Below are 9,050 nucleotides of genomic sequence, written 5' to 3'. Positions count from 1 at the left end.
TTGACTTTTGTGATTTACAGCTTTCACATGAGATCGGCTTAAAACTAATTGACAGATGATAAGACCTTACCATTTATTGCTTCTTTCCTGAACTTTATTTATTCATCTTCCATTGTGCTGAGAGCTTTTGTTTCATATAATAATTCACTTGAAATTGTACCTGAGCATTTACTTCCAAGAAACTTTACTTCCTAAAACAGTGCATCTTAGGAGTCATCCTAGAAATGAGCAGCTGATTTCCAAATGGAAAGGAGAATCTCAACACTAAATACGAGCCATGAATTGACAGCTATTTTGCAATGTAATTGCTAGGGCTTCATTCATAGAGGAAAGGAATGTGCTATATTAAATGATGAGTATTTTGACAATGTAATGCTGCACACATTAAAGATAAATGGGAGAGACAGCAGTTATAAGAACATTAGAATAGAATAGGATAGCTGTTTCTAAATGTCGATGATCAATTTACATGAGAATAATAGATCTTTTAATCAACCATGTACAACAACTTATGAAACTCAGAACAAGCCTGTAACATTTTTAAAGAGCCTCATCTCCTGCTTTGAGAGTGTAAACATATTTTAATATTGGACATAAGGCATAAATAGTACAAATTCTTTTTTTAAAAATTTTATTTAAGAGGAAAAAGAGAAAAACACAAAACAAAACAAAGCAGTATAAGGGTACACATAATACAGAACTACAAAAAAAAACATAACAGTAAGAAATCACCTGTTAATAGATTACATATTATCATCTTGGAAATAGTTGCTCAAATCACAGTATCAAAGAATACAAAGTGGACATTCAAACAGAGAGACTGCAAACAGCTGTGTTCAATGATCCAAAAACATTAATATAGTCAGCTATTTAACACCCCTAAACACACTTGCTGTTATATCCGTTAGAGTTCTTTTTTTTTTCCCCCTCTCTTTTTTACAACAAAATTTACACATTTTGGATTTTATTACTCCTTAGTTCTTATTACTTTTTTGGGGGGGAGAGAATAAAGTCAAATATGGCAAAACAAAGCTGTCAGTCAAAACCAAGGATAGACATAGCACATGATGTAGAACAGAGTACAAGGTTATCAACAATGGTTATCAATGTTGTCTCTTGTTTCCTTAAAAAGAATTGTCTATCTCATTAGATATTATAAAGTTGGACAAAACAGTAGAGAACAAGACCAATAAAACTTAGGCATTGTAAACATTACAGGACTTCCAAAGGAGACAATAGTCAAACCAGAATGGGCATCTTAGTGAATCTTATTGCCTTCAAAGTAGTTGCCTATACCCTCAAACTTGATACTATCGCACAGAATGGAACAGAGTCTAATCAGTCAAAACAAGATCGTGGGAGTATTACAGGACTTCAAAACAAGTTAACAGGAAATCAAAAAGAGTTACTATTATATATCCTAATATTTTTAATTTTTCCCCTTAATTAAAACAAACATAAGAAATAACTAAATAATTTTTTTAAAGAATAAGGGAGAGATTGAGTTAAAATAGGACATAACAATATAACAATAGAGGTCAAAGCATGACTGTTTCAGCAACCTTGTGCTTTACCACCAAATAACCCGATTTAATAGTAGTTACCATAGTGTCTGTCTTTTTCCTTGAAATATTTGGATAAAACTTCATATACTATAGCTTCAAATATTTCCATATCAAGAAGCCCAGAATAAAGCCTTTGTAATTAATAAGTGAAAATTTTATAAGGCTTCAAGGCCACATAATGGGGAATCATGATTACCACATATTTTTATATATTTGAATCATTACTTACATTAGGGAAACTATTCGATATTCATATATGTGAGATTGATTTATTTCACTTATGAGTATGGTCTCAAGCTGCTCCCATTTATTGATAAATATCTCAATGTGATCCTTCTTTATAGCTGAATAATACTCCATTGTATAGAAATACCACAACTTTTTTATCCATTCCTCAAAAATATGGAACGCTTCACGAATTTGCGTGCCATCCTTGCGCAGGGGCCATGCTAATCTTCTCTGTATCATTCCAATTTTAGTATATGTGCTGCCGAAGCGAGCACAATAGTACAAATTCTTAAGTCAAAACAAAAGATGGAGCCTACGATAATAGAGATGTAAACAAAGTATGGAAGAGGAAGAGACAAAGTTTCAATAAAATTATTAGTGCATGTTTGCAGCATGTAACTATTACATATGTATTATCATACAAACACATTTTTCTTTTCAAAAATTATTTTTGTGAACTTTTTGTAAATATGAGAAAATGAACATCCCGAATACATTGAATACAACAATTTTTGTTTACAAATCATTATTTTGCCTATCAATTTGCAATACATAAGTATATATTGCATGTGACTAAACTTTAAATATTCTTTCTTAGAACAATATCAAATCTCAATAATAGTTCAATATAAAGAGCAGTTAAATATCATATGGTTTCTCTTATATGAGAAAAGACCTGGTCAGGATATCTCTACAGACTAACCCCCATGATGAATGTAATCATAATATATTGCAAACATATTCTAATGAAAATATTTTAAAACCTAAAGAGCACTTACATTCTGCAAATGGATATATAAGGGTGCTGAGTAGGACAGAATGCTATTGCAATCAAACATTAAAATCCAAACATCCTCACCCAAATTCCTATGATGTGGGTAATGACTAAAGATGGAGTGATCACTTGCAGCAGAGCCAAGGCCAGCCTGAAGAACACAGAGTGCCTGAGGCAAGTCACTTCACTAAGCAGCTCTGCTCTCAAGAACACTGGGTGCCTGAGACATGGCACATGGAGAAACTATGAGGCAGAGGTTCACATGAGACTCGACCTCCCAAGTGGATAAATAAACGTGCGGCAGCTGTTGGCACTCCCGCTCCTTACACCCTTCTTTTTTCTTATTTCTGACTGGCAGAGAGGGCTTCCTGTGGCCTCAGGTTCCTGTATTCCGACTTTGGTTCTCTTTTCTCCATTCTCTGGTTAGATGTGTGTCCCCATCAATCAAAATAGACGAGAATGAAGTAAAAGCAGTAGGATGAATTAATCAGTCCATACTTTATAATGAAAGCACTGTGCACTTTAAAAGAATTTTGTAAATAAATAATAAAGATCTGTATTAGTATATTTTGATAATTTCTACTTTTTTAGCTAAACAAATGGTAATAAATTTTCACCATACCGCTGAGAAATTTTCCTGACCGTGTGAATAACATTGTGCTGAACAAGTTGCTACCCTAGCTTGTGGTTTAACCTGTGTTCAAAAGCTCTCTACTTTTTCACAATCTTTTAGCACCCCATGTTTAAAGCTCAATTTCGGGAAAGTTTATGCTTGCTTTCAACATTTTCAGAGACTTCTGTCTTTTGTTGTGATTTGTATTCCAGCTCTCATCTCCTTTATATGGATTGTTCTTCCTTTTCCTTATTTTTGTGTTGTGTCAGCAACATGGAATGAGAGTGTATCAGGAAGCTGTGGGACAGAATATTCATGTTCATAGCAAGTGTGCAGCCCTGCTCCTCCCTGAAACAGGCCTGCACCCGAGACATAAGCAGCAAGCCCCAGATGGGACTCGGCTTTGATCTTACTAGGGCTCCCTCCTCCCTACTGACCCAGCTGCGCACAGAACAGGCCCAGTTAATGACTGCACTTGGTGTTCCTGTAAGGAGAGGGAAAAAAAAAGGACAAAGGGTCAAATGGTTAGAAATTTAATCTCATTTGATGCACACTAGAAAGTTCTTGTATTACAGAATTTGGGAGTTTTCAATTTTATTTCTTGCTTGCTTGCTTTTTTTTCTTTTCTTTTTTTATAGTAGTAGTTTAACATTGATGCCAATTACCTTAAGCTAAATATCATGTAATTTTACATTATGGTTTACTTGTTTCCTAAAATATTTACAATATACTAGTGACTGTGGGAGGCTCTGTTGTATAAGAAATCATGTATTTCATAAAGATATCTAGCTTAATTGAGTTAAGTATTTTACTATTCCTAGGGGAAAAATAAAGGCAAAATCAAACTCAGAAGCCATCTTTACTGTTACCTATATCATCCTTTGTTCTCTTAGAACCATTGTGGAATTTATGAATAAGAAAAGTGAGCACACACTGGCAATAATTTATCCTACATAGCAAATTTTCTCTTAGCACAACAGTTAATTCAGGGTGTGATATATGGATAAAAATGAATAAATTAATAAATAAACTTGCAGAGTGAAATGTTACTCTGACTCTGCTTTAAAACTTACATTTTCAATAATGACTGTACTTTGAAGAGAAAGACTGAAATATGAAGAAGAAAGACAATCATAGTTTTTAAATGTCATTTTCATGATTGGGTGACTATTTCTCTCACTGACTGAAGAAGCTTCTTGATAAAGCTATTATGTACTTATTTTTTAAAAAGCTGAGTGAAATACTATATTCACTCATATTCAGAAACAAGAGTTTCAAAAATTGATCATATTTTCTTCTTTAATCAAAGTTTGGAAAATAATGTCTAATACTCTCAATTCCTCTGTTTGAAGATTTTATTAAAATATAGACTATATCAAGCTTTTTGAAGGACCCAAAACATTTTTATGTACATACATAGATATACACACAAATATAGATCTATTTACCTAACTTTATGCACATATTTTGGAAACTGAGTTATTGTAGCATAGAACATAATGTGTTAATGTATGCAATTAAACATTTTGATTGATTTTAATATGAAATAATAAAATGTTTAAATAAGGCATAATTTTGCTAGAAACAAGTCATTTTTTATTTTGAAATTTTGCTGTATTAAAACCGTCAAAATAACTTAATGACAGAATATTTTTATTTGTTTAACAATAAAATCTATGGTTAAAGGACTTGTATAAATCATTAAGACAGGTAGTTTAATTTCATTTATGCAGGAAGTTATGAGCTATATTAGGATGTATCAAAAACAAGTACTTTCTAAAGGTGTAAGAAAAAGATGCCTTGGGAGCATCTCAAAAATCAATAAGAACCTAACCATCAAAGTTGAAAAGGGTGAACAAGCATAATACATTTATTTTAGAAGATAATGCATGGTAGAATTGCATGGGATAGCTCAAGAGAGGTTTACCACATTTTGGGGGTGTCTGAGTGGGTAGTGGAGAGGAAGCATGACTATGGGGACTGTGTGAGGTCTCTGGCCCCTTCCTCTATGAGTCTTTTCTCCTGCTCTGATTTCTGGTCATTATGGACTCAGGAACTTCATTGTGCAATATTCTTCTGCCATCATGCTTGTGTCTTTGAGTAAATTGGGTGCAGATTGTAAACATGAATTAAATCAAAATTCTCCTTTAAGTCTTGGATATATAATATTGTGTACTAGAAGAAGAGAGCTGATAAATACAGAAAAATTGGAGCAAAAGAGGCAATCTTTTTGTGATTCTACCTAGTGAAGTTGTCTGAAAACTTTTGGAACTGGCTTATGGAAGGAAATTGGAAAGCATTGGAAACACAGATTGTAGATGTACTAAAATGCTATAAGCAAAACTTCAGGGGTGAGTCTAGTGGGAGCTCAGATCATACTGATGATGAGAATGCAGAGATGAAAAGCCAGGCTATTTAAGTTCCAAGTGTGAATGAACTATACTGGGAAATGGACTAGAGACCATGAGCTGATGTTCTGGATAAGATGCTGTTTCCAATTTGTCCAACCAATAAGACTTTTTTTAAAAACTGCGATAAAGGATAATACACTAATTATTCTAGCAAAGGAAATTGTAAAGCTGTCTAACCTTTAGAGTACCCTTTAGTCTTTGTTGGCTGATTTACCAAATTTTCATGAGAATCAGGGGCAAGAAAAACAAAACAAAACAAAATCTTATTAAGAGATTATCATCTTTAAAAAGAAAACAAGGGGCTGGGGGTTTAACTCAGCAGCATAAGCACCAGCCTTGCAAGCAGGCGGTCCTAAGTTCGATCCCCGGTACCGATAAAAAAATGAAAAGACAAAAAAAAAAAAAAAAAAAAAAAAGAAAGAAAGAAAGAAAGAAAACAAGTACTTTCTAAAGACATAAAAAAAAGATGACTTGAGAGCATCCCAAAAACCAGTAAAGCCCTAACCATCAAAGTAGAAAAGGTTGAACAAGAATAATACATTTATTTTAGAAGATAACGTATGGTAGAATTGCTTGGGAAAGTACACTATTAGTAATGTTTCCCAAGATTTATTTTGATGTTGTCAGTTATCCAGATTCTGAGAGTTCATTGCAGTCAAGGTTTAAAGGTGTCCAGTTACTGCTCAATTTGAGAGCAGATCTTGGCATCATCCACATGATGCTGTTTTTTTTTTACCAATATGCACAAATGAAGAGTTGTGGAATTAGGAAGATGTCTACCTAGATTTCAAAATAGGGCTGAGGAGGCCAAGCAAGGATCTCCTATGAGAGCAATCTGTAAAGCTGTGGGAATAAAGCAGAGAACAAGGCAGAAAGTCAGGGATGCCAGAAATATGAACCATCTAGTAAGGAAAACTAGAGGTCTGGAGTGGACACTGCTCAAGACAGAGACCAAGTGAACTGCAACTAACAAAGCCATAGTATTAGGGCTACGTAGGCACTCTGGAACTCAAATTTCATCCTTGTTTGCCTTCAATGCCAGCTATGATGCTATAGAACTGAATAGTTGCCCTGTTGGATATTGCTTATTGTCTTGGTTGTTTTATCATTGCTGGGATAAAATGCCCAATGCCCAAAATTTAAGGAAAGAAAAGTTTGCTGAACTCACAGTGTGTGGAAGTTTCAGTACATAATCAGCTGGCTCCAAGACAAAGTGATGTGACACAGGCAACACTTCAAGGCAGGAGAAGACAGAAAAGGCAACAATAGCAAAAGACGGATACAAGCCTCTTTTCTTCCTTATATTGTATGCAGGCTGTGCCCTGAGTTGAGTGTAGCACTCACATCATCTCTGCACCCTTCTCATGTGCAGGCTCACATGAGGACCTTGGGCCCATCCTGAATCACTTAGTTAAACTGCTAAACTTCTCAAATTGACACAATGAGCAATACCCTAGAGTCCTGAGAACATGCCCTCTGTACACTAGAGTAGAACAGCTAGTTATTTAGTTAAGCTTCTAGACTTCTCCAGTTGACACAGTATATTAACCATTCCAATCATGCTTTAACTTGATTTGATTCTAGTCACCTTTTCACTACATATGGAAGAAGAATGTTACCCCTGCACCAGTCTCCTTTGGGATTGCATTACTCCTTTTTGATTTTCACAGAAATATGAAACTAGCATTGACTAGATTTGGACTTGGACTTTTGAAAAATTCTGGAATTGTTGAGACTTGGGGGGAAAGTTGTTGCATTCCAGCTGTACACAGAATATTTGTTATTATGTAAGACAAAATTACGAACTTTCTATTGTTTTCATTTGGAAAATAAATGTGATTTAAGGAGATGTGTTTTGATGTGATTTTGACAAGGACTAGGATATGATAGCTATGGTAGAGTGTCAACCTCATTAACTTTGAGATCTGATAAGTTTTAGTTATGTACACTTCTTGTTGTGTCTGGGTGAGACGTTAACTTGGATCTATGTCCATTCCCTCATTCTTCCTCTCTGTCACTGTTCTCTTAATCTGCATCCTGGCCACAAATATTGTCTGACTGCCTTTGCTGCATCATGCCATTCTACCATGATTAAAAAGCAGAAATGCTACTTTGGAGTTGGCTAACCATGGACTGAGTCTCCTTAAAATATGAGCTGAATTAAACCTCCTCTTTTCCTTTAATTTGTGGGTGTCCACTATTGTTTCCAACAACTTGAATGCTCACTAATATATCCTCCTTTTGACAATTGGACAAACCAGATATAGAAGTTGGTTTGATGGGTCAAACAGATCAACAAATCAGTTCTCTGTTCTCATAGTTTAACTTTATTTCAGTTTTTAAATATATCTCTGGTGAACTGTAAATCAGGAAAAATATGGTAAAAGTAGGACACACTACAGAAAAAATATTAACATTGTATATTAACTAATATCTGACCAAATATTATACAGCTGAGCCATTAATTACTCATACACTGATCATGAATCCAAAGAAGATGTTTACAATGATTCACACCCTTAACATGATAAATTTTACTATTATCTAATAAATGAGACTTTTTTAAAATGAAACAATTAGAAAGTAATGCCAACATTATTCTTTAATGATATGGAAACTACCCTAAGTGAAACAGTTTTCTTTAGAAATAAGAATATAGTTAAATAAAGACAAAAACAATTAAAACATACTTTTAAAAATTCATCCATATTAGTCAGTTAGTAGGCATAATGTATTTGTCATTGTCCAGAAATTTGACTAGAGCATGAATGTTTTTTTGTGGCAAAGAAAATGGAAAAACAAACATTTTTGTAGTGTTTGAATTAGAAATTAGCATCTTTAGTGATTTACTGGTAATCAAAGCAATGTTGAGTCTGCAACATTAACAGATACCAGGCAAAGGAGCTCTCTTGGTCACTTTCTTCTCACTTGAGAAAAATATCCAATGCAAAAACTTAAATGGACAGAAGTTATTTTGGCCCAGTTCCTACAGGCTTCACTCCATAGTTTCAATATTCCACAACATAAAGTATGGTAGAGGAAGGCTGCCAAAAACAATATCCTTCCAGGTCGTGCCCTAACTCACCTCTAATCAACACCCATCTCCTAACAGAACTCATTAATGAATGAATCCACTGAGTATAGAACCTCCATGTTGCAACACCTTCCAAAAGTCTCACCTCTGATACAATTGAACAAATAGTTGAGATCGGTTTGCCAATGGCTATGAAACATGATGCATAAAATGAATTTATCTGAGAGATTCAGAGAGAATCTGGATAATATTGTTTGAATCACTAAATCTATTTATTTCTGAAATTAATTGTTTCTTTTACTATTTTAGCCGTGCGAGAGAATAAATTTCAAATTTTGCCTAAATAGGGTGAAAATTCTTTTATCAGAATGGAAAGTAACATTGGTTCATAATTTACACAAGCAGAATAAACTAGAATACAAAG

At 34.1% G+C, this 9,050-nt stretch overlaps 1 non-coding gene across 1 annotated transcript; it reads right to left on the bottom strand.

The window, feature by feature from the left end:
- Positions 1 to 1,961: 1,961 nt before the first annotated feature.
- On the bottom strand, positions 1,962 to 2,068 carry LOC111755066 (U6 spliceosomal RNA). The gene has a single exon (XR_002789654.1). It is a non-coding gene; the product is annotated as a U6 spliceosomal RNA (small nuclear RNA).
- Between the last annotated feature and the right edge of the window lie 6,982 nt (positions 2,069 to 9,050).

This window comes from Cavia porcellus, unplaced genomic scaffold, assembly GCF_034190915.1.
Source record: "Cavia porcellus strain 051 isolate PalLab524CR breed Dunkin Hartley unplaced genomic scaffold, mCavPor4.1 scaffold_15, whole genome shotgun sequence".
Lineage (NCBI taxonomy): Eukaryota > Metazoa > Chordata > Mammalia > Rodentia > Caviidae > Cavia > Cavia porcellus.
Note: the sequence above shows the minus strand (reverse complement) of the source record. Positions and strands in the feature narration are given on the sequence as shown.